A 27,505-nucleotide genomic window follows, 5' to 3' on the forward strand; every position below is an offset into this window, starting at 1 on the left:
AGTTGATGAAACAAGAAATGAAGAGAACAAGTTAGGAAGTGAAGGGCCAATCTGGAGAACAGAAAAAAAGAGAAGATTCAGAAAAATTTTCATTTACAGGATAAATATATATATGACTGTAGAATGTAATTAACTTAGTAATTATTGCTCACTGAGTAAAAGGAGTGAGAGACAGGATTTGAAAGTGAAATAAATTAGATCTAAAAACCAGGAGTGAAAAAGGTAGGAAAAGAGAGAGGATAAAGGAGAGGCAATAAAAGAAGATAAATTGGTCCATTAAGATACATTTTATTTGCCAGAAAGTTTAGGAAATAAAAAATCCAGCACTGAACTGCACAAATTGAGATGTGGAGACACTTTGGATACAAGGCCATGGAGGAAAAGTTAGTATGCAAATGCCTTTCAGCTGCTTGGTCTAACAGTTAAGATAAGAAAACTTTATCTGCCCTTTTGTTTGGGAAATTGGATTGAGGGTTAAGCCTAGAAGTTATTCCTTCTGATAAGAGGTGAGGAGTGTTCATGAGAAGTTGTAAGAAGCAAACACCACCTCCTGGATGATAATTGTGTTCTAAAGCTTGGACCCAACTGCTCAAGACAATGACTGTACTTTAAGGGTACATAGAGTCTGACCTACTGGCAAGTCTTAGTCTGTCTAGGACACCTTCTCAAAAGGCAGCCCAGAAGTTGGGCTGTATCCATCATACCATATTTAAAGCAGCAGAACTGTTTGGTAAAATATAACCTTGGCTCATTCTAAACCTTCCAAATCAGGCTGAGATGGCTCAGCCTATAGAGAGAAGAGATGCTTACATGATCCCTGTGTGTCCTGAAAACAGTTTTCTCTTTAGTGAACTCCGGATATGATGAGAATTAAGGTATAAAAACACAATTAAGTTCAAATTTATAATAACAAAATAAAAGCATGAACATGACCCATGTTTTAAATCAAGTAATTCTCTTTCTGAATGAAATAACAAGCATTAATTCACATGAATTACACATAAATAACAAGACACATATATTACCTTCTCTTTTAATTTTGGCTTTCCTAATTATTAGTTTTGTGATTTAGGTGTATATTTTCCCTGTCTGAACCATCTTAACTTAATGGTCTTGAGAACCAGGTAATAATCCAAAATACAACTTTACTGACCCTTTCCTCTTTCATTGGACTCGGGGATAAATACACATGCACACACATATATACATTAATTCAAGATATGCTCATCATTGGTGTTCCTTATTTTCCTCCATATCTGGAAAGTAACCTAAAATCAAATAGAATTCATATGCCTAAATCATATTTGTAAAAGTATGTGTTTAAATTGTGCATTGATTATGATTTAACTGTGAAATATTCCAAGGGGGTCTAATCTTAACAATATCTTGCCAAAAGGAAGTAAACTTTCAAATTGGATTAGTACTGGGGTGCCTGGGTGGCTCAGTAGCTTAAGCGACCAACTCTTGATTTGGCTCAGGTCATGATCTCACAATTCGTGAGTTTGAGCCCTACATAGGCCGCTGAGCTGATGACGTAGAGCCTACTTGGGATTCTCTCTCTCTCTCTCTCTCTCTCTCTCTCCCTCTCTCTCTGCCCCTACCCTGTTTGTCCTCTCTCTCTGTCTCTCTCACTCACAAAATAAGTAAAATAAACTTAAAAAAAATTAAAAATTGGATCAGTACTATGTGAGACAGCTGCTCTCCCACCTAGTGCCTTGACCTATCCCAAATATATTGCATTTTGATATTCTGATACGTAAATCCACAAAAAATGCATAATTACAGAGAAAGAAATCATATTCTTCATACTGTTCTACAAAAATGTTTTATAACTAAAAAAAACTTATACATATAGCTGATTATGTATAGCACAAATATGTTGTTTAAGTCAATAAATTCCTGTATACCTGGAATCCAGCTTGTCCGTCATGTTCCTCTCCATTAGGTCACACTTACAGCCCCAGCAGTAAACCATTACCCAAACTTGTACTAATCATTCCTTTGCTTTACTTTATGGCTTTACCACATACATATGTGTTTCTAAGCAATGCGTTATTTTGTTTTACTTTTATGAAAGTGGAATCACTCTGAATATAGTCTTCAGAGATTGCTTCTTTCATTCAGCATTTTGGAGATGCAGCCCTATTAATGTATCTATGTAGCTGTGGTTCTTTCTTTTCACGGTTGCAGTGTTCTACCGTATGAATGTACCACAATGTATGTCCCTTTTCTCCTGCTGAGACATTTGGATTGCTTCCAACCATTTTACTATTGTAAACAATAAAGCAATGAACATATTTTTTACGAATCTCCTGGTACACATGTGTCTGAGTTTCTTCAGGGATTATAACTTACAAGTGGGGCTTTCAGGAATTTAGCAATTCAAATTGCTTGTACCAATTTATACTCTCATCAACAGTGTATGAAGTTTCCACTGCACCACATCCTTTCCAACACTTTGTATTACTGTCAAGATTTTAAATGGTTGCCAGTCTGGTGGGAGTAACTTAGTATCTCATTGTGGTTTTAATTTGCATTGTCTTGATTATGAATCACAGCAAATTTGTATGTAAAAAGAATTAAAATTTTTCTCAGAAACATTTGTTTTTAATTGGGTAGCAGTGACTTGATGTTGCAGAATTATGGTTAAGCCACTTTTGCTTATAATTATTTAAGAGAAGGACTATTTTGGGTTGGCTGGTCCAGGGAAAGGAAAAAGTGTTTTATAACTTTTAAAACTGGGAATGTATGAATAATATTTTTCACCATGAACAAGAACACAGACTGATAATGTGCAGAATTATATCTAACTCCCCATTTCCTTTATTCAAAAACCCCCATCAAAATATATATCAAAATCTCTTTTAAAAATAGAGGAAGAAAATGAGTAATTCCATTCAGATGCATGTGCACTTTTTCTTTAGTAGATTTTATTTTTTAAAAGCAGTTTTAGGTTCACAACAAAACTTAATGGAAGGAACAAAGATTACCCACACCCCCTGTCCCCACTCATGCACACCCTCCCTATCAACATACTGCACCATAGCATACTTGTTACAGTTGATGACCCTACAGTTGACACTTCATGATCACCCCAAATCCATACTTTACATTAGGGCGCACTCTTGGTGTTTAACATTCCACGACTTTGGACAAATGTATAATGACATGTGCTGTATGCTTTTTATAATCTTTTGAATAGTTAAAATCATTTATGGAGCTACCATATCTTGAAAGAATTAGTGTCTCTCTTTCTACTGTGGTAAAATTATTTTTTACACATAAAAACATTATAGAAGGCATTGGAATTTTTGTCTTTCACGTAATCCTTCATTTTGGAGATGATTACCCTTTTATGCCCATCAGCTGAATTTAACCAATATATTTCTCCCCTGTTCTAATTTCCTCTTAAAAAACATACTTAGGCTTGCATTTTTTTAGCTCAATTGTTGTGTTTCATCCTGGCATTATATAAAGAGGGTTTATCTATTATCCTTATTTGCTGTATTTCTTTTCTGTGTTTTCAGGGTTTAGTTGATTTTGATTTCATTTTCTTCCTTTTTAAAAAAAAATATGTTTATTTATTCTCGAGAGATAGAGGGAGAAAGACAGAGTGTGAGTGGGGGAGGGGCACAGAAAGAGGGAGACACAACATCTGAAGTAGGCTCCAGGCTCTGAGCTGTCAGCATGGAGCCTGACGTGGGGCTCGAACCCATGAACCCAACTGTGAGATCGTGACCTAAGCTGAAGTCGGACACTCAACCAACTGAGCCACTCAAGTGCCCTCTTTGTATCTTTTCTTCTTGGATATTAATTAATCTTTGGTACTACAGATATGGATATTATGCAGAGGAAAGTGGAAGTAAGACTATGCTGACATTTATTATTAATAAGTACAACACATTTACTAATCAAAATTACCACATCAATAAATTTTCTGATAGCCAGAAGTGACTACTGACATATTTGTCCTTTTACTCACCCCAAATCACCAAAGGGTGAAAAGATTCTTTCATAGCATTTTCAGCTGGAATGAAAAATAAAATTTTTAGAACCATGCAGAAAAAAAAACAGTAGTCCTTTCTATTTCATGTGCTACTTTATAGCAAGTTGGGAAAATTCTCAAAGTAAACTTCAACTTTGAACCTTCTGAATTCCATAGATATGCCAGTAAAGCCTGAGACTGACAAGAGTTTCTATTTTTTCCAAAATAGCTTGTAGAAACTCCAGATTCTTTTTTTTATTTTTTTTTATTTTTTTTTTTTCTTAAAAAATTTTTTTTTCAACGTTTATTGATTTTTGGGACAGAGAGAGACAGAGCATGAACGGGGGAGGGACAGAGAGAGAGGGAGACACAGAATCGGAAACAGGCTCCAGGCTCTGAGCCATCAGCCCAGAGCCTGACGCGGGGCTCGAACTCACGGACCATGAGATCGTGACCTGGCTGAAGTCGGACGCTTAACCGATTGCGCCACCCAGGCGCCCCAGAAACTCCAGATTCTAAAAATGTGCAATGTTTGTTGGTGTAAAAATACACATCTCCTTAATCAGACCAGATCATGATCCTAATTGTAACATATACTACACACCTTATAATAATATATAATAAATTATTAAAATATGTGAAGATGTAAACATTTACAAAGTAATACAAAAACATTTTTTGAGTCATGAAAGATTTGATTGCAGAGATTGCTTTTAACATAGCTTTCTTAGTACTTTTGACTTTTCATGTAAAAATCCCTATGACTTCATAGAAATCCTTGGCAATAATTCAAAGATTATCCTTAGAAGTAGCAACAAATAGGGATGTCTGGGTGGCTCAGTTGGTTGAGCATCTGACTCTTGATTTCAGCTCAGGACATGATCCCAGAATCCTGCATTGGAACCCCATGTAGGGCTCCACGCTGAGCATGGAGCCTGCTTGAGATTTTCTCTCTCTCCCTTTCTCTCTCACTTTCTCTCTCTGTCTCTCCCCTCCCCTGCCCCTCTCCCCCTCTCATGTGCTTCCTCTCTCTCTCTCTGAACTAAAAAAAATTAAAAAATTTTTAAAAAGTAGCAACACATTGATGATCCATAAACTTAAGTTCAAAGTCCCTCAAATCACAATATGAACCATTGGAGGTACATAATTTGCAAACACAAATTTGACATCTTTGAAGTTCTATTAAGTCTAAATACCATGCAAATGCAAAGCAGGATAAACTCGATTATAGCTATATCTTGCCTTCAACATTAGTTTGAGTCTGGAAAGATGCATGTAAACTCCATTCATATACATTCTTTGTTTAGCAGTGGATGAATCTTACTTGTTGGTAATGTCCTATGTTTAAAGAAAGTTAAATGTTGTACTGTCATGATCTAGCCTCTGCCTCCCTCTTTGACAAGGTCTATGACACTCTTTGCCCCTCATTCATTCCACTTCGATCACATGGGCCTACTTTTTATACTTTGAAACAGCTATGTCATTCCGTCCTCAGAACCATTCATCGAGTCATCCTGTCTTCTGGGAACAACCTTTCTCCTGAACATTCCAGAGCATCCACCTCTTCATACTGCTACGATCTTGAACAACAGGGACCATCCTCCATGTTTGTGCCTCTTAGAATCTCCATTCTTAAAAAATAAGGTGCCAAGAACAAAGTTCTTGATTACTTCTTGGTTAACATGGTGGCAACCTGGCAGCCTAAATGTGCCTGATACATCTCCTCCCAACTTCCCATTAAAGTTCAACATTTGAAATACAAGGTTTACGATTTTAACAAAAGAAGCACACTAGTATATAACTTTAAGTTAAAATCTCTAAAATCCCATTATTCACTAATAATATTAACAAATTCACAGGAATGTTCTCTTGTCATCCAGGGTTCTACGATGACACATCAACCACTTGTGATGCCACCTGTCAAATCTTTGGATGGCCCTGCCTTCAGGTATTGCATACACTCCAAAAGAACATTCAGCCCCTAATGAAAGTAACATGTTGGATTTCCAGTGGAGTTGAGAATAATATGAACATGTTAATAATAGTAAGAAATATTTCACAGAATGATTCTTAATGTCAAATAACTTCTGAATAAAAGAAAACTTTGAAAGGTAGTCTAACAAAACACTGGTAAGGATAGACTTATGGACATCTGTCAAACTTATAAAGTCATTTCCTCAGGATCATCAGGTATGGATTTAGCCCTGAAGTTCTTATTTCCTTGACCAGAGAACTAGGGATGTTAAATTAATTTGAATGGGTCCAGCAGATATAGTAATATTAATAATCTGGTAGTATTTGCCACAAACATCACACACAAAGACACACATACACACACACATAATGTCTGCAGCTAAGCTTTTAATATTATAACTATACATATATATATGTTTCTATATATACAATAGAAAACAAGTTATGTTTAACGTTATAAAATAATAGAGCTAGGTTGCTCATTTGAACTAACTTTGGCCTGTAAAGTTCGTTCTTTTGTGATTCACATAGTCACTGTTAGATTCCTATAAATGATTGTAAAACTTTCCTGTAATTGGAACATAAGAAGATATCATTTATAAATAAGGGAACAGGAAAATGGGGAAGTGGTGTAAGCTGTTTTAAAGATTTAAGTTGTTCTAGAGACTATTTTTTTGAAGTCCCTGGTCAAATAGTTTCCATTTCAATCCTGGGCATTAATTACAAGTTTCAGGGGGCATTGGTGCTTCCAGAAAGATTACTGGTATAGATGGACTTGTCTTCTTATTTATATTTAGCATTATAGTTCCATGTCAGATAACATGGAACTGTTATTATGCAATTATTATTACACCTCACAACCCTCTTCCTGACAAAATTAAAGTGGTTTTCCTGTCCTAACTTATTTTTAGACTGCAAAGTATTTAACAATTAATCATGTTTCATCCTGATAAACTATAAGAACATTAATGAAAAAGGCTTCTAAATAATTTTATCTTGAATTCAAAGCTAAGTGACATAATTCCTTCTTCTGATTTTTAAATTCCGAAGTAATTCTGCTGGACCCAAAAATAGATTCTCTATAATTATTCTTTTTCCCACAGCATGTCTTTGGGAACTCATCATTGTTGTTCTGTCCTTTTATGTGTCAGCTTCCTCTGCACATTACATTTTATATGACTCACTGTTCCTTAAAACAAGGCTTGAATGTTCAAAATGCCTACTTACATCTGACAGCTGGATTTTTCTCCCTGAACTTTTTTATGTGAAGTGGAGCCAGATCAATTTTTATAAGCCCCAATTATGAAGACATATAGGAAAGAGCACAAAATGGAAGAAAATTCACTTAACTAGGCAAGAGCTGATCTTGACCTCTACCATCTGTGTGTACTAGTCATCTTCTTGTGAAAATTAAAAGTATTACACAATATTTTTCTGTCTTTCCAACTTATAAATTTTAACATGTATTGGATAGTGTGAAGGAGATAGATTGGAAATGGCTTGAAAATGAAAGGTACAAATATAAACTGTTTTCTGTTCATTAGATTGATCTCTGACTTGCAGAGTATTGGTAAGATTCTTTGTGAGCAGTCAATTGCCTCTTTTGTAGTTTTTAAAATTTTATTTCCAACAAGTACAGTTCAAGGTGAATGTGTGTTTATTATTTTTTTTTAATTTTTTTTAATGTTTATTTATTTTTGAGACAGAGAGAGACAGAGCACAAACGGGGGAGGGTCAGAGAGAGGGAGACACAGAATCTGAAACAGGCTCCAGGCTCTGAGCTCTCAGCACAGAGCCCAACGCGGGGCTCGAACTCACGGACCGCGAGATCATGACCTGAGCCGAAGTCGGCCGCTTAACTGACTGAGCCACCCAGGCGCCCCGGTGAATGTGTGTTTAAATTCCTGCAAGAAAGAGGCTGAATAATTGTCTCTGGGGAGATTAAAAAATATAACAGAGAATCAGAATTGCGGTTTGCCATCATATTAGTTTGACTCATATATGATTTAATTTTAACCTCATGAAAGCAGCACAGAAGTGAGACTTTGAAAATTCTTGGTCTTAGATCATCTACCATGGCTGTGGGATACGAGGCAAAAAGTCTCCTAAACTCCTACCTTCCAAATCTGTAAAATGAACGGGTTACACTATAAAACTTCTCAGGTCCATTCAGCTCTGAGATTTTGGAACCTCTGACCCTAATTATTCTGAATTAAAGATAGGAACTGGAGATAGAATACTATCTGAAGTTATTGGTAACAAATAAAGTGATTTGTAATAGCTCATTTCTAACTTTGAATATTTTTGCCCTGTTTTATTTAGATAATCATTGATTATACTCTGAAATATGACAGATGGTTAAGAGGTGGGAACGAGAAAAAAATAAGGAGAATATCTCTGGCTAGACTGAATTCAGGAAATAGAAGGATCTGTTTCCGGTTATCATTAAAATTTAATAATCTTCCTAAAAATTCTTTATGCCTCCAACATAGCAACAATATTAACTTTTAAATTTCTAACACTTTAATAGTCCACTTTCACATTGAAATCTTAATCTAACTAGCACTGAATCTCAGATATAATTTTTTCCTCCAAATTGATGGACAGTTGTACCAACACTTTGTATTAAATAGTTAATCTTTTCTATTACTGATTTGAAACTTAACTACATTGTTATATTTACTAAATTCTAGTAAAATTATTTTGGATTCAAAGGTCCATTTGTCTTGTTACTTGTTCAGTTAAACTTCAGAATTATTCATTACCTTGATTGTATACTCATTACCTTGATTTATAGATTATTTGGGAAACAATTAAACATCTTCATACATTTTAGTTTTGCATCTATTAAAACAAACGTCTATTTAGGGTGCCAGGGTGGCTCAGTCGGTTAAGTGTCTGACCTGCTCAGGTCATGATCTCACAGTCCGTGAGTTGGAGTCTGGCATCGGGCTCTGTGCTGACAGCTCAGAGCCTGGAGCCTGCTTCAGATTCTGTGTCTCCCTCTCTCTCTGCCCCTCCCCCTCTTGCACTCTCTCTCTCAAAAATAAATAAATAAACAATAAAAAAATTGAAAAAATTATAATAAACATTTAAAAAAATTAAGAAAATCTTATTTTTCAGCAAATAGTTCAGAGAATCAGTAGTGAGTCAGTTTGATTAGAACAGTAGGAAGTAAATTAAGGTAAATCTGAAACTCAATGTTTGTAAACTGTATTAAAATATTCCAGAAAAATTATATCTTCAGTCTTTGGAACTATGCTCAATAGATCAACTCCATCCATGACTGTCTTACCATCCTTTGTAAGTTTTACTGCACACTATCCTGTTGCTCAGAGCCAAATATAGATAAACCAAATATAGATAATTTTTCTAAGAGATATGATTAAGGATCTATTATAAAAATAGGTATTAAGACATACAAAATATATTTTTAAATGTAATTTTTTAAAGAATCAAAAGATGTAATTTCTAATAGACAGTATGTTCCCCAAAATACCTGTTCTCATCTTGCTATGTACTTACGGAGCCATGTTTCCAAGAAAAATGATTCAAATAAAAATTATGAATTCAACAAAATGAATTAAATTTTTTTAATGTTTATTTATTTTTTTTGAGAGACACAGACAGAGTGTGTGGGGGGGAGGGAGAGAGAGAGAGGAAGACACAGAATCTGAAAAAGGCTCCAGGCTCTGAGCTGTCAGCAGAGTCCAAGTTGGGGCATGAACCCATGAACTGTGAGATCGTGACCTGAGCCGTAGTCAGACACTTAATGACTGAGCCGCTCAGGTGCCCCTCAACAAAATGAATTCAGCCCAACTGATGAGGAACCTTTGCTATATATATACTTGTCATTTATGTTATCACATGCAAAATTGAGAATGAATCTAACACCCATCTCAAAATTCAGTGTTATTATGGATCAAGTGCCTTGGTGTCCTTTATGAATATGCTTTTCTGAAAACTCCTTGCTAATTCACTTTTAACCAAACTGTCTTTTAGTGCCTAAAATTGTTCTATTTTGTATTGGTCCCTGAAATAGCCCTTTGATCTCCATAAAAAATTGTGTTCATATAAATTGCTTTAGAACATAGTAAACTTCATTGCAGATTTTCATAATGAAAAATTCAGGAGAGGTTGCTATGCTAGCAATGAAAACTTCAAATCACTTCAAATCAAATGGTAGACATCACCATTTTTAAAATGTCACTTGTCCTCTCAATATCATATCTACTTCCTGCCTCTCTCCATCTTTTTGGATCCACTCTGCCTTTATTCCTTCTGTTCATCACTCGTTTGCCTGATTCCTTTCCAGGAGGTACAATACTACATTTTCTTTTTTTTTTAATTTTTTTAATGTTTATTTATTTTTGAGAGAGATAGAGACAGAACACACGTGGGGGAGGGGTACAGAGAGAGGGAGACACAGAATCCGAAGCAGGCTCCAGGCTCCAAGCTGTCAGCACACAGCCCGATGCAGGGCTTGAACTCCTGAGCTGTGAGATCATGACCTGACCCGAAGTCGGACGCTCAACCCACTGAGCCACCCAGGCATCCCATCAATACTACATTTTCTAATCCAGATTGGTGAAAAGGAGATTTCTTCTTATTTGAGCACCTGCTAACATTCATAGCCATGTGCCTGCTCTACTCCAACTGTTATTTTTACTATTATTTATTAAGATTTTATTTATTTTATAAAGAATCTCTACACCCATTATGGGGCTCAAACTCACAACCCTGAGATTAAGAGTTGCATGCTCCACTGACTGAGACAGCCAGGCACCCCAGTGTCATTTTTAATGTATTTTATATATTAAAAAAAAACCACAGTTATTTTCCTAAGAGGATTTCTGATGACAGTGCTAGAATAATCATAATTTAATATGTTATGATAATTTTCATACTTACTAATATTTAATTTAATAGATAAAAAATAAGTTGTTGAAATGTATAGGAATCATGCTATATGCTGTATAAATACGATAAATTTTAAAAAATCGTTTCCTTATCATTTGTTCCTTTTCACGTTTGCTTTACATTAAATTACAGTTTAAGTCTTAATCAGTTTTCTGACCACAGTACCCAGCATAATGGTTCTCAAACACAATATAGTTTTATTTACAGTAGAATTGCATTTCATCATTTAATATGTCTTACATATTAGACATATCACTTTAGACTAGTGATCTACAAACTGGGGTATGGATACCCCTAAGGGGTAGGCAGAAATAGCTTGTTTTACAGAAATCAATTCTAGATCTTTAACCTTCATTTGAACCCCATCCTAACCCTTGTCATTACAAAATTCCGAACGTCCAAGCTTTAGGCCAGTTCTTCATTTTTACCTCTCCTTTCTTATAGTCTTACTTCTTTACACACACATGCATTCTTTCACCTGTCTGAGTCTTACTACAAAGCATTTCTGCAAAGTGTAACAATCCCGTAGGCCACAAATGAGGATAGGCACAATGCAGACATTGGTTTTGCCAAGCCTCCTTCAAAATGAACTCCCTCCTCTCTTCATCTGATTAATTGATGTATTTATAATAAAGTTTTACTTTTTTTGTTTAAAAATCATGTATCAACATTTATAATACATTTACTATGATTTGATCTAGAGTATCAACTCTAGAGCCAAACTACCTGGTTCAAATCCTGAGTCAACCACTTTTTAATCACTTGGTAAAATTAATAAACCTACTTGTACCTCAGTTTCCTCACAGGTAAACCTAAGAAAAACATAATACCTACTATACATGTTTTTAATAATGTGATCATAAAATCTGAAAACCTAAATATTACTTTTTTAACTATTATAATATAAATGAGAAAATAATTTATTATGTATAATTTATGTATCCAGACTTAGTGGTTTCTGTGTATATAAATATATAGATACAAGTAGAGAGAGAGGTATTTAGTACTTGGAATTTAGTAAACATTTAAAAAGTGTTAGTTACTATAATATCTACATCGTCATTATTTCTAAAAAAAAAAATTGTAATGGTAATGCAATCATGTAGGATTTTTAAAAACATTCATTGACAGTCATTTGGACAGGAATTTTAGTTTTTATTTTAGAGAGAAAGAGTGTGAAGGGGGGAGAGGGGCAGAGGGAGAGGGAGAGAGAATCTTAAGCAGCTGTCCCCACCCAATGTAGGGCTTGATCTCATGACCCTGGGATCAGAACTTGAGCCAAAATCAAGTCAGTTATTCAACACACTGAGACACCCAGGTGCCCCAGGAAATTTCACCAAGGTATGTATTTTGTTGCATAGAGGATTTTGAGCAGGGAAGACTTCATTGAAAATGTTCCTATGAAAAGATTAGGAGAGGTTTGCATAGTAGACATGCAAACATGTCAAAGGAAAAGGAAAAACACCATGGTTCTTAAAATGTCACCTGCTCACTCAATGATTAGTTTTCTCTCTCTTTCTGGCTTAATTACAACAAGATTAACTGAATCTGGGGTAATGTGACTAGATACTATAGATCACACAGAAATGAGCTGTTGGTGCTGCTAGTAAGCAAATAAATATAAGGCTCTGTAAGCAATGCATTGAAACATACCAAAAAGGTTTCTCTTTTGTTGTTAAGGACAATAAATTATAAGGAGGTTAAGAAAGTTCCTTTACAACTGGGGCTTATAATTCTCTGTGTAATAATTTATATTTGCAATTTATGATCATTAACAAATAGCTTACTTTTATTATTTTTGATAATGATACATTTGCAAAAACATAAGAGGGTGCCATTAGATGCAGGAAAACTCCATAATCTTTTACCAAGATGCATTGACTCAGCAATCAGTTGAACAGAGAGTCCTGTATTGAAGGAATTTTTATGATATTCGAATCTTGTTTAGTGGGATAGTCCCATACTTATGATTAAGAATCAGGCCCTTCAGGCCAAATCGCAACCAGAGTCCATCAGACTTCAGATGAATTCTAATAGTGGATGGGGTGTGGATTTCCCCTATGTAGGAAAACCCCATGTTAAAAAAAAGAAAGCATCTCCCTGCCCTGACAACCAAAAACCTTGTTTGTTTCACTAAGCTATTTTATTATTGTTTCATTTGTCTTCCATCCTATCTCCCAGGCCTTTCTTAAACTTCCTTTCAAAGCAAATTAGTTATCTTTTTATGGAATATATCAATTTTGACAAAATCTTTTCCTCTTCCTGAAATGTGCAAACCCTAGCTTGAATGTGACAAAGTAAAATTATCAATCAGATTAGGCCACTTCATTTATACCTATCAAGGTTATAAATGAGCTAGCTCTTAGCCAGTGCTTCCTAAACTGTCCATATTTATATATTTCTGAGGTTATCTCATTTTCTGTTTATGTTACTCCATCAGTCACAGTATACTTATAAATGCCAGATGGGCAAGTCCTCCACATTTTGTGGCTTGTTCCATTAATGTATAAGGCCTGCTAATGTTATATTTAATGATACATCTTTATATGTTTGCTAATTATTTAAAAAATGAAAAACATTTACATGTATCGCTTCCTGTAAAAGTGAGCAAATTTCTACCTAAAGTAGTGGGAAAATGCCTAGGACCTAGGAACTAAAAAAGGATGTGGCATATGAGGAAAGTACAGTTATTTATTGTATTTTACAGGAAATTCCTGCTGTGGCTAAAAGTTCTTTGCTCTCTCAAACTGCTGTAGATATAAGACAAAGGGAAACCCACACAAATCATTGTACCTTTTAATATGCTGAATCTAAAGTTTGCCTGCCATGAGAAACAGACTGTTAGAAACAGGCTCTGGATTTAAAGGAAACTAAAGCTGTGATTCATAAGCCTGGCAAATAGACCTGGCGACAATTAGTTAACTCCAACCAGCCTTTAGACCCATTTTTATTGTTTTAAACTGTTTTACATGACACCAAAACCTCCAGAAGAAAATTCAACATTTCTGTCAAATGTTTTGTCTACATGACCTGAAAGAGTAACAGAAATTTAAGTAACCAATAACTATCAATTCCAATTATAAAAAATTACCTCATTGGTCAGCTCCACATTTTAAAAACCAATTTGGCTATTGCTAAATGAGGCTTTCAGCAGGAGAGTCCCTCCTGATAAGAAAAAAAAATGCCGTGCTGAATTTATTATTTTTTTATTATCACACAAATAGAGTAAAGTTGTTTTTCACATTTACTATATAGTTGGTAACAAATTCCAACTTCAAATCATTTGGGGATTCCACTTTATAGAGTGTGTTAATCTTAGTTACTTATTTCCAGAAGTTTATTAGTCCTTATTTACTCTCCATTTTTCCCAACCTCTTTGGCCATGCAATAAATGATCCAGAAAACAGTGCCCTGACACAGGCTGCCACACCACTGGGAGCACTAATACACATATACACATAAAATCACAACATACTTTAGAATTAATTTTCCCATCATAAGCATCAATTTTCTGAATCATAGCAGACTTTAGAATTTATGATTATTGCCAGGTCATAAAAATAGTCCTCAACATGAAGCGCCTGGGTGGCTCAGTCAGTTAAACATCCAACTCTTGATTTCGGCTCAGGTCGTGAGATCCAGCCCTATGTCAGGCTCCGCGCTAACAGGGGACACTTTCTCTTTCTTTCTCTCAAAATAAATAAACACTTAAAAAATATTTCTCAACATTATCCTATTAAGTCTTGTGTTTTCTTTGCAAAGGAGAAATAATATTGAATTCTATAACATCTCAGATGCTACATGACATTTGATAGAATATCTGGTGGAAAATTATATACAAATAACCAACTGAGCCACCCAGGAACCCCTCACAAGATATATTAAATTAAAATCACAGACTATCTTTTGGGTTTACATTTTGTAATGCCTGGTTTGGAAAGGTCTATATATCTGTAGCCAGAGAAAATTCTTCTATTACATTTTATTATTATTGTCTATTCCTGTCTTTGAAGATCAAATTTATCTTTGCATAATTTTATTAGTGAATCAAGGAATATCCACGTTTTCTCTGATAAGTCCTATCTATCATAATGTGAATTGTAATTTCTATTCTTTCTATAACTTGGAAGTCTTTGGTGCCATTTCTGGCCATAGAGCTTTAAAATGCCCTATTTTCACTATTCTAATACATTAGCTTTATTGTTCTATAGGACCAGAAGTATCCTTACAATTTTTTGATACAACCCCTACAGTTTTTAAATGAAAAACAGAGAAGCAGGCGAATAAAAAGATTGGTTAAAAGAAAGAAAATAGTAATCTGGTGTCACAACCAAAATAAAGACCTACTTCTCTTCAATATACTTATATTGACTATTCTATACGATGACTACAAACCACCTAATCATGCCGTTTAGAAGTTATCTATAAGCAACACTCCATTTTTCACAAAACTTAATTTTTCTCCATCTTCTTCTGGATGGTCTCTATATTGTCAACATGACACTAAGCATTCTCTGATATTTATTCTAGGATATTGTTAGATTCGATAAAACCATTTCACGATGCCCCCATTCACATTCTGTTAAATCTGAACTTTGGGGTTCATAACCACTCTAGTGTCCATTGAATTTGTCAAGTTATTTTCTAACTGGGGTCACATAATGTGCTGATGTACTGTAAACTTGAGGATAGTTGTTGCCTCAAGATCTCTCATGCAATTTTAATGCAAACTCTGTTCAAATAAGTAGCGCGATTGATATCTCTGTTGAAAAAAATTTGACCTGTCAAGTTTCTGAAACTGCTCTCCATATCCTGACATGATGAAAATGCTACTCAATTAACACACACATGTGCATAGAGACTTTGTGGCCACTGTGTCTTTTCCAGGTCTCTCAATGGCCATTTTATTGTATTTTTCTCTCTTTATGTGGCAACATATTTAGCACCAGGGCCTTAAGAAACTCATTAGGCAGTGAGTTTTTATATTGAAAAAGGATTGTGATAAAATATATTCTTCACAGAAGGTAAAACCAGACTCTTACCAGGGGCATCAAGCTGACTTCAAACATCGGTGGAATGGACAAAAGACTAAGCAGAGATTCTGTTCATTAAATGTAACTCATTTAAGTCATTTGGTTTTTAAATCTGCCTAAACCCATATGGAAATATATATTTTCTAAAAATGCTAATTTTTAACTGAAATCTCAGTAATAAAGAACACATGACCATTTGTGTATATAATTAGTTGTTCACATTTCATCTTGAAAATGCTGTTAGCTCAGTTCCCAGGGTTTTGCATATCCAGGATGATTTTCCTGAGACAGCATAGGGTAACAAATAGGAATTTGGGTTAGGGGACATGTTTCTAGTCTGTTCTTTGCCTCTGAGCAGCTGTGCTAATGTGGTCAAGACATTTCACTTCCCTGGTCCTGAGTGTCCTCATCTATAAATTAAAGGTTTTTGGACCTAACTGATCTTGTTTATATTGTGAAATGATGATATTTAAACAAAATAACAAACAAAAACTGCATATAATTGGTTCTCATCAAGTAACAGCTTTTGTTACTATTATGGTTATTATTATTAATGAAACCATTAGGTCCTTCTAACTTTAATTGCTGTGAATGGCATTGAGTTAAGTGTTTTGGCTGACAGTGTTCTGTTTTGAATTGTTTCAACAGTCTGTGTTTCACTAGAATTGTGTGCAAAAACATGGGTACTTACTGGGTGTATAATTAACGTCAAGATAAAATACTGAGCTAAAAGTATCTTCTATGATTAATTCTCCTAAACTGTCAACTGGTCACACATGTATGGCTTATCCAAAAGATACTTACTACATCATCTTCCAACTCATGTTACATACTTTATTGCTAATTCTGAAGAAAAAAAAAAAAAGGTACTTCCTGGTATCAGAAAGATCTCAAATTGTATGTGATTGCTCATAAAATTAATAATTTCAAGGCAGAAGTTGCACAGTATTATTTAATATGGTCCATTTTTTTTTCTTGAAGAATACTCTAAAGCTCTTAATACAAGCAAAGAAACCAAGTTAAATGTAAAAGAATATTAAGGATTATTTATTTTACTATCCTAGTAAGAAAATGCTTCACAAACATGATCTTTTAGTGATGGTTTTGTTGGGTGGGAGGGGCAGAAGTGCTTCATATAAGCTTTAAAATAGTACTAATAAATGTCAATATAGCCAGTGACTATTAGGGGGAGTGAAATATATCAGGTTCCATAGGTAGTTCTGGTTAACAGTGTATGTTTAAGAATAAGAGTCTCAGGTTAGAATCCTTGCTTACTTCATTAGTGAGATTACTTTGAGCTTTAATTTCCTTATCTGGAAAAAATAAGACAGAGAATATCATAATTTGTTACCTTCAGAACTGAATATGATAGTATGCTTATAATACCTAAGACAGTGTTTAGCGTGCAGTGAACAATAAATGGTAGCTATTACTATGTAAATTATTTTATAATCCTGATTTCAATACTTATAAATAACATCAGATTAAACCTTGGTTTATAGTAATTTATTTCCTACTATTTAGTTTTGATATTTTGGTAATAGATTATTGAATGCTACCTCATTGAATTCTTGACAATTTCTGCTTTCCTTTTATTAATTAGAGGAACCAGGATGAGATGCGTGGTCCAAACACCCTTCTTTCACCCACTTCCTACTACCCTCCACTGTTATCCCTATGCTTGAAAATATACTGAGGAATGTTGAATGTTGCTAAAGAAAGAAACAGGAGGTTGTTTTGTTTTGTTTTCTGAGACATAATCGATGATGAGGAAGACATAAAGACTCAGAGTATCGCATGGCACCTATACTTTATTGGAAATTTGAATTGGTTTGGAGATTCTAAGGACCTGAAGATGCAGACAACATTTTCATGAGAAAATTAGTAAAACTCTGGAAAGGACTTGTGCTGTCTTAGGGCCCAAGTGGCAATGGCAGCAGAGGATAAAGTTAGAGGTCATTTTCTACCATTTCTATATAGAACACAGAAGGACTATGGCACCTTGAGAAGTGAAGACTTTGAGAGGATTAGGTTATAGTCTTTGTGACATTATTGTCAAATTGAAGTAGTAAGACATGGCAAGATGAAGGTCACTGAAAGTGATTCTAAGGGCAGAGAGAATAGACAAAGTTAGAGTGCTAGGGAAAGAATGGTGTGGGTTGGTCCTATGAAAGAGACTGGCTTGCAAAGCATCCCCTTAGGGATTTCAAGAGACACTTGAGACTTTGCAGGATGCTGGAGGTCCAGTGTTCTAAGGTGCAGACAAAATCAGAAATTTGTGAGTTATTGATAACATGACTTGATATCCAGAGGCTTTTGGGGTCCAACAAGTTTTCAGTCACAAGAATAAGAGTTTATGTAGTCTTGGTCTCTATTTAGTCTTATTTGTAACTAAGATATTTCAATAGTATGGAACCAAGAGTAGGTTTCAAAGTGTTTGGATTTATGGAAATAATAAGTGAACTATGGGATTAGCTACTTGACTTTAAGTATCTTGTGGTTTCATGTGAATCATCCGGCAATAAACAAAGTGTGTGATATTTCCTAATAAAGTTATTTTCAGAAAGGAAAAAATGAGCATAGCTTCTTCCACATGGGAGGTCTTGCTACTGCTCTATATAACCCTAAGGATTAATCTGTTCATGGCTTAGATATTTATACCTAAGAACACAACATGTAAATTCTTGTTAAGTCCACAGTCACAAGTCAGCATTTAGTGGTTCAAGGGAAACTCAAATGGCTTTGAAACCCTTAACTCAATTGTTTCTTAAAACCCATGCAAAGCATTCAGTATTTGATATAAGTGTACTTATACTCCTAAACACATATTATTGATATACTTATGTGTAAATAATCTAAGATTACATATTATAAATGCTATTTCATTTCTTATCTGAACACTAGCCTTCCCCCATACCTCTACTCACTTATAGCCCTCTCCTGTACATTTCAAAATTCTTTTTTCTTTTCCTCAAGATACCACTCAAATATATACACTCTTGAAAAGTAAATTCATATTGTTCATTATTTTCCTGCTGGAAGTACTTGACAAGAATCCATAGTTAGTTTCAACGTATTCTTTGAATGGATTTATTTTTTTATTTTTTATTTTTTTGCCCTGCCGAGCTCTTTGTAGTTCTTTGTAGGCAAACACATGAAAGTTGGCAAAGGCATCATGCTCTTTACCACAGGGACAGCTGCTTCTCCAGTACTAGTCCACTTTTTTTCTTTTAAAAGTTTTTGAAAAGAAGAAGCACTATAATTATGATCATTAGCCTATTTGAGCTCTACTTTCAACCAATTTCATTATAATGTTATCATTACATTTTGAGAAAATAGTTGTTCAATAAATACGACATTTTTCCAAGATATGCATTATGAACATTAAGTCATAATCTCATGAAAAAACTTTGATATCTTCTGTAACTAGTTCATTAGATGATTATTTTAATCGAACTGATTCTTGATACAAAAGACAAACTTCTGTCTTATATTCACTACCCTGGAAAGATATGATCTTTTAAAAACATGAAATAACAGATTTGATTAACCTCAACCACTCCATGAAAATGATTTTTAATGTTCTTATTTTGAAAGCTCTCTCAGAAATGTTAGCATCTATTTCATTTTATAGATTTTGGAATCACAATTGAAGATTCAATGATCAGTAGAGGAAACAGAAGGTGAGTTGGCATATGAGCCTATCTCTGCTTCCAAAAAGATGAGCATGTGACTCTAGAACTAAGAGTTATTAATCACAGCATTTTCCAAACTACTATATTTTTTATTTTTTTATAATTTTTTAAGTTTATTTTATTTATTTTGAAACAGAGAGACAGAGAGACAGAGAGAGAGAGAGAGAGAGCGAGCATGGGAGGGGCAGAGAGAGAGAGAGGGAGACAGAGAGAATCCCAAGCAGGCTCTGCATTGTCAGCATGGAGCCTGATGCAGGGCTAGAACTCATAAACCATGAGATCATGACCTGAGCCAAGATCAAGAGTTAGACACTTAACTCACTAAGCAACCCAGGTGCCCCTAAACTGCTATATTTAATGCTTAATATTATGATATTCATCTTTATAATGCCTTCAGGCAGATGTCACAGATCCTTTTGAGATAAATTTATGCCTCTAGTTAAAACATTCTAAGGAAGGCCTTTTTAATGCATTTTAATTTAACCTCACATATAGTATTTTCTTAACACAAATTGTTCTTTTGCAATTAAAATATATTTCTTTGTTCTAAATTTTGAATAAATGAAATGGCCTATTCATCAATCAGAAAGTGTTTAAAATGAGATAATTTTTATAATACCATTTATAAAGCTCTTAGAAATTTTTCTCTAGGTTTCACTTTAGATTCAAGCTCTGAGAACCAACTAAAACCTAACTGTATTAGTCTTCTAGGGCTGCCATAAAAAAATAACAGACTGGGAGGCTTCACAAATTAATTTTCTCACAGTTCTGGATGCTGGAAGTTCAAGATTAAGGTGTTGGCTGCTTTGGTTTCTCTTTAGGCCCCCCTTTTGGGCTTGTAGATGTCCACCTTCTCACCGTGTCCTCACATGGCCTTTTCTCTGTGTGTACGCATCCCTGGTGTCTCTTCCAGTTCCCCACTTATGACCTCATTTAACCTTAATTACCTCCTTAATTGAGGGCCATATTTCCAAATATGGTCACCATTTGGATTAGGGCTTCAACATATAAATTTTTGGAAAAAAACAATTTAGTCCATAATACCAACAATTTCTAAGAAATTATTTCAAAGAAGGTGGAAGAGATAAGAATTATTTTAAAAATTTAGAATCTCTAAGTAAAAAGTAATCATCCATGTCTTCTATATGCCAATGACTCCAAAATTAAAATTGTTATGTATGAACTTCTTACACATCAGCCCTTCAAAATGAATTCTTCAGCCAAATATTTCATGAACTATTTATAATTGGAAACCCTTTTATGACTCAATGTCAAGTTGATGCCAGAGACACTATTAGTTTCCTACCAGAGATACTATTAAATGCCACAGCAGTTTATGAAAATTTTTCTATATATTAGTATGCATACTTTTCGGATTTATACTCTTCCTCAGATTCTTCAAAAAGATTTCTCTTTCCTTGGTTCTTCAATGTTTTTCAATTATGCCCCTTTTCAAAATTTTTGTTTGTTTGCTGATCATTACATGAAAATAGATCTGCTTGTGGACATACACATTTTAAGAGGTGACCTTAGCTTGTTCTTTATTCTCTACGGTTTCACCAAAATCTCTTTCCTCTTTTTAGGTCAGGAATTTAAAGACAAGCCTGTAGGCCCTGATTTTAGCCAAATTCCCAACATTTAGGGAGCATTTATGTAAACATTTATCTAGATTTTTCTAATGTGGAATTGTCTCATACCCTATATCACATGTCTTGTTATCTGGAGCTCTTACACTTTGACAAGTAGAATTCATAAAAACCTCTTCTCCAGGAGGAAACAAATATATTGTCTCTATAGTGGCTCTTTGTTACTTCATTCCTTCCCTATAGGACTTGATTTGTTAGATTCACTCTTAACCAAAGAATTTATTGAGACAGCACCAATATCTACACCTAACCAAATCAATCCATCAACAAACAGATATATTTCATTTTCTGAGAAGTGGGATTCCTGAATGAATGGCAGGCAGTGGGAGGGGTGGAGGATGGGGGAGAGGGGAGATGTGTGTGGGGTGTACAAAAAGAATAGACTCATTTCTCTGGTTCCCTTAAAAAAACACCCACACTTACTAATTTCCTGATGAGTACAACTCTCAGTTCTATGAGCTTCAGAATTTGGTGCTGATGTGTGTGTGTTAACTTCTTATCTTTTGGGTAGGGGTTGGTTGTTTCTGAATCCAGCTTCATGTTAACTAGAATGCCTCAACTTTCCCAAACTCGCACTCTAATAACACAGGATAGAAAACAGACTGTTACTCTCCAAAATGAAATTTTTGCATAAGTAAATATTTACTATGCTGATGTCCCAATTTAGCTTTCCATTCCTCCTACTGGGTGACAATTATTGATATCCAATATTAAATTTGCCTTATAATAATACATAATAAGAACTTTTATTAAGTGCTTACTAATATGCCAGAAAGTGTTCTTAGCTCACTACATACTAATTTTTCATGTAATATATCAACCCAAATTGGATGTATTATCATTATCTCCATTGTATGCAGATATTGAGGTTATAGGGATCAAAGAATTTGCCTGTCACATAAATAAACAGTATAAATTTATATCAGAGCTCAACAAAATACAGACTTAATCAATGACTAACTCCAAAAAATAATCTTTCTCACTTCTCCCAAGATGTAAATGTGAACAAAGCAAACTCTGGGTTGCCTTCTGTGGTACTTTATATCTATTGAAACATAAATCAAAATTATTTTGTGTGTGTCAGTACACAAGTTATAGCTTCAATGAAAGATTATTTCAAGATCAGGCCAATGACAATGACTTTGCATAGTTTTTCTACTTCAGAATTGTTGAAGAGAAGAGTAATTTCCACATTTGCTGGAAACAGTCTACCTCAAACCTACTTTTGTTCTTTTGGTATATGAATGACAGTGTGTTAAATAATATTATAGTCCTATAAAATCCTCTTGCTTTCCTCTTACAGGAGGGGGCAGATAGGATTTAATTAACTGGTAAAAATATAACAATTATAGAGTAGTGATCAAATAGAGCAATTAATTTATAAGATTTAAAAAATAAGAGCTGACAATAATCACAAAAAATAATATATGATGTCAAGTAAAATGGAATGTTTGAATCTCTGAAATTTGAAATTCTGATATATAAATACTATGCCCATTTGATGTTCGTCCTTTTCTCCCTATCTTTTGTTACTTTTTGTGGCTCATATTTCTTCCCCTTCTGGACTATCTCTCAGTCTCTCTCTCTCTCTTTTTCTCCTTCCCTCTCCCTCTCTCTCACAGTTGCTTAGATCACAATAACATCTTCTTTATTGGTCCAGAGGAAAATCCTGGCCTTCTACTAAGATTAAATCCTGAATCAAAACAAATGAGTTTGAAAAGCTGATCCAGTGGAAGAGGGGGAAAAACCTTAATGTTTAAAACATTTTCCCAGGGGTTCCAGGACTATTCTCCTTCACTGTTTGGGAAACCAAGTCAATTAAAGGCATTCATATGTAAAACATTCCTTTACAAAGAGCTCACAGTGACTGTTACAGTCTTGGAGAGACTTTTACAGATTTGGAGAGACTTGGTATAGATTTTATATCTTTAACCAAGAATAATTATAAACATTTTATATGATCTGAATTAATTTATTTGTACACTCTTTAAAAATGTAATTGCTGCTTAATTTTTAGGAAAAAAATTAGGGAACATTAAATTCTGTATCTCTATGAAATGTTTTAGTTATGAACTGTATAAAGCATGGAGAAAGAGAGATCAGAATAAAAATGTTAAAGAAAACACTACATTTTTAATCTTATCTTTTTTCTTGGTCTACCTATTCTTATTCTTTAGCTATCACTGGAGTATAATCGCTTCATCCACTGTACAGTGATTAAAATACTTAATTTCTTTCACTGAAGTTTTTTGGTAACTTTTCTGAGATGAGAGAATTTGTAGATGAATTGCAATAAAATCCAAAAGTTGTTCTGGAAAAGCACAAGAGCAAAAATATAAAAATTGGATGCAGAAGGGAGTGTTTAAATTTTCACTTGTACAGAGCGAAGGACTCCAGTTCAAAGGTATATGAATTCATTTATTTATTTCTGCAGTAGGCCTTTGGGCTTCAGTATCATCCTGACTTTTTGAAAGGAAGATACACCATACATAATATAATTTTATGAGCATCATATTATTAGACATCTTTGGGGTATATTTTTAGATTCCCTTTTTCTAAATAATGCTTAAGATTGTTGACGTAACTCCTTTATTAACTAAGGCATTGAGAAGAAAAGAGGAAAAAAAAACTCCTTATAGCTATAAGCAAAATCTCAAAATAAGTTTTCTAAGTATATCAATAAATATCAAAATAGCATTATTTTACCAACCATAATATTTTGTTGCATGTATACCTGAAATATATCAATGGGGAAAAGTTCCTTTTTTTTTTTTTTAGTTTGGCCTTTGATACTTAATGTATTTGCATTAACACATAAATAATAATAACAATATTTTCCCCTTAGAATAATAGAATTAAAGAACAAAAAAGAATTTAAGAATCTAGTCCAATACCCTTATTTTACAAACAAAACAAAACTGACACCACCAAAGTTAAATGGATTTGGTCAAATTATATAGAGATTGTTTAGTAGCAGAAACCAAGACAACATATAGAGGTGAGAATATTAGGAACTTTAATGCACTATACACAAGAAGCCTTAGGTCACACCTGTTTGTTGCTAGAACCAGCTCTCACTCTGTTTCCTCTGTGATCCCCAGGTTTGGTCAAAATTAGAACCCTGGGTTTACTCTCATTCAACCAGATGCTATTTGAATTTTTTAAAGCAACATTTTATTTAAATATATGCTTATTGCCAAAAAACCTTTAATATCAACCAGTATATATTTATATCTCACTCTATCTCAGCCCTCACTTTATACTCAAAGACCTCTCATTCTTTTATTTTTAAATTTGGATTTTTTTCTCTTAGAATATAAAAGTCTATGCTATCGCAAAATTCCAGGGCTAATAGGCAAAAACATACTACTAACCTTTTGAATATACACCATTTGAGAATTAGAAGAGGGGCACCTGGATGATGGTTAAGTGTCCGACTTCTGCTCAGGCTATGATCTCATGGTTTTTGGGTTCGGCCCTGCATCACGCCATGTGCTGACAGCTTGGAACCTGGAGCCTGCTACAGATTCTGTGTCTCCCTCTCTGCCCTTCCAACGCTTGCACTCTGTCTCCCTCTGTCTCTCAAAAATAAATAAATGTTCAAAAAAATTTTTTTAAGAATTAGAAAAAATAGTTCGTTTGAAAATGTTCACAACTTTTCCATTTTGATTGTCATAGTATATTTACCTACCAATTAAAAAACTTTTTTTTCAGAAGTATGAGAGAACACTTTTTTGACTAATTTAATAGTGCTTTTCTTTATTTTGCAAACGGATGGGACAGGGACACCTGGCTGGCTCAGTTGGGGGAGCCTGTAACTCTTGATCTCTGGGTCATGGGTTAGAGTTCCCTCTTGGGCATGGAGATTACTAAAAAAAATAAATAAACTAAAAACAAACAAAAAACAAAATGGCTGGAACAAACCATCTTAACTTTTATTCTTTCTATGGACACATGAATTTTACTATGATCAGTTTTTGTAAATTATTAAAACAATGCTAATGATTGTAACTATGCACACATATTTGGTAATGGATAATATTTATTTATTCATTAAAAAGCTTAGTGAAGGTTACGACATTCCAGACAATGCCTGGAGACCTAAAGATTAGTAAGACAATGCCCTCAAATAGCACTCACATTTAGTGGGGAGGATAAAAAAATCAGACCTCACCAAGTCGAGTGTGATAATGTGCTATTAGAGGATGCGTAAAAAAGGAGCATTAGGCTATCTGTGGTGTAGGCATAACTTGGGGGGGAGACTCTGGAAGTAAGTTCAGAGTTTCTTAAGGATGGCCCAGCTAAAGTTAAGTCCTGAAAAGACAGTAATTAGATCCTTCGTAAAGAATTATTAGTATTGTTGTGTAAAATAGTTTATTTTTTCCAAAAGTCTACTCTTCTCACATTGGACTAAAAAATTTTCCAGTTGATTAGTTAACATGTGTGTTTAAGGATGTTGATTCCCATCACTCCTTCCCTGAGTAGGAAATAAAACAGGAAAATGGGTCTTATCTTCTAGTTTTGGCTTCCTCTCTTTCTCTCTTTCTCTTTTTCACACACCCACAACAGAAGAGGATCAAATCACATTTTTTTTTAAAGACTTATTTGGTTACTTATTTTAAGTATTAACCATAGCAGGGGCACCTGGGTGGCTCAGTCAGTTGAGCATCCAACTCAGTTAGGCTCAGTTCTTGATCACACGGTCTGTGAGGTCGAGCCTGGAGTAGGGCTCTGCACTGACAGCTTGGAGCCTGCTTGGGATTCTCTCTCTCTCTTTCTCTCTCTGTCTTTCAAAGTGGCTTTCAGAAAATTTAAATTACCTATGGGTTTCACATCATATTTCTTTGGAGATCACTGTTTTAAATATTTTGATTCAATTAAATTCTGTATAGTACAACAATCTATATATATTTTTTAAAGACCATCAAGTGGAGTGCCTGGGTGACTCAGTCAGTCAAGCATCTGACTCTTGATTTCAGCTCAGGTCATGATCTTGTGGTTCGTGAGATCAAGCCCCATGAAGCTCTGCACTGACAGCATGGAGCCTGCTTGGGATTCTCTCTCTCCCTCTATCTCTACCACTCCCCCACTTGCACATGTGCTCTCTCCCTTTCAAAATAAATAAATAAACATTAAAAAAAGTACTAACCACACCATTATAAACAATGGTCAGTTAAAACTCCATAGAAACCAACCAACCAACCACCATATTAGGTTCCCCTATACTTCCTCTTTTTTTCCCTCCTTTTTGTACCAACTGGTACCCCCTTTTATGCAAGGGCAGAATCCTCCTAAGATTTTCTTCATGATGAAGATATGTAGCAGAAAATTTCAGTTTCATTGTAAATTGAATATTCTGTACATCTCCACTAAAGAATTTATTCCCAACTCTTAAAAGTACATATTTTCTTACAAGTAATTGTCATTAAATAATAAGAACTAAATCAAAATTATGCAATTCTACAGAAAAAGAAAGTATTTTAAAAATCATTTTATTGTTTTTGTTTTTTTGCTGGGGATGGTGGTGGGTGGTCCAGAATCAAGCTTTCCCAATAAGAATGAAGTGATAAAGCTCAAATGAATCACAGCCCCATATTGGCAGTATTTTATATTAAAATAAAAGGCAACATTATGTTTTAAAACACAATAGTATATTTTATTTAATTAATAACAAATTATCAATTTAATTATTTCAATTATTTTTATTATATATGTATATATTTATTATTAAGTTTTAATTATTTTGGACAACAAGATAAACTTAATTAAGAGCTGCTGCAGACTTTTCTTTCTTTCCCCTTGAACCATTTATGATTTATATATGCACCATTTTATTTCCAACTAATAACCTCCTGCTATTTCTAGACAATGCCTCTGATACCTTCAGTTTCACTGGTTTCTTTATCAAAGAATTGATGAAGCAAATAAGAACCAAAAGTTGATAATGCAAAACCAAGTCTTTTTAGGGTATGTGTTTGTGATAAATCAAGAAAGACTTTTACTTCTTTGATAGTATTGTCCTGGGGATCTAAAAAGAAGATGTGAGAGACTTAATCACAGGTGTTTATTACCATTTTTAGATCAAAGGCCTAATATAGAAAAGAAAAGGCACCTCCTAACAGAGCAAGGGTCAGCAGTGTTATGTACAGAGCAAAGGCAGTTCTGATAAGACAAGTGCTTTTCGAAAGGGTGCCTTTTGTCACACTCTCTTGAATATTGTAATCCCATGTGTATGGTGACCGATAAAGTCCT

The 27,505-nt window shown here is 34.4% G+C and overlaps 1 protein-coding gene across 3 annotated transcripts in view; it reads left to right on the top strand.

Moving 5' to 3' along the window:
* Positions 1 to 27,505, top strand: part of CALCRL (calcitonin receptor like receptor) — a 103,675-nt gene that overhangs the window by 14,399 nt on the left and 61,771 nt on the right. Inside the window, exons 2-3 of one of the 3 annotated variants that reach the window (XM_049615366.1) lie at positions 5,866 to 5,933; positions 19,547 to 19,595. The exons of 1 other annotated variant lie outside the window; for it this stretch is intronic. The gene's annotated coding sequence lies outside the window, so the exon portion shown is untranslated. The remainder of the gene's footprint in view (positions 1 to 5,865; positions 5,934 to 19,546; positions 19,596 to 27,505) is intronic. One more of the 3 variants, XM_049615365.1, reaches the window with a different exon arrangement.

Source organism: Panthera uncia (genome assembly GCF_023721935.1).
Source record: "Panthera uncia isolate 11264 chromosome C1 unlocalized genomic scaffold, Puncia_PCG_1.0 HiC_scaffold_3, whole genome shotgun sequence".
NCBI classification, from domain to species: domain Eukaryota; kingdom Metazoa; phylum Chordata; class Mammalia; order Carnivora; family Felidae; genus Panthera; species Panthera uncia.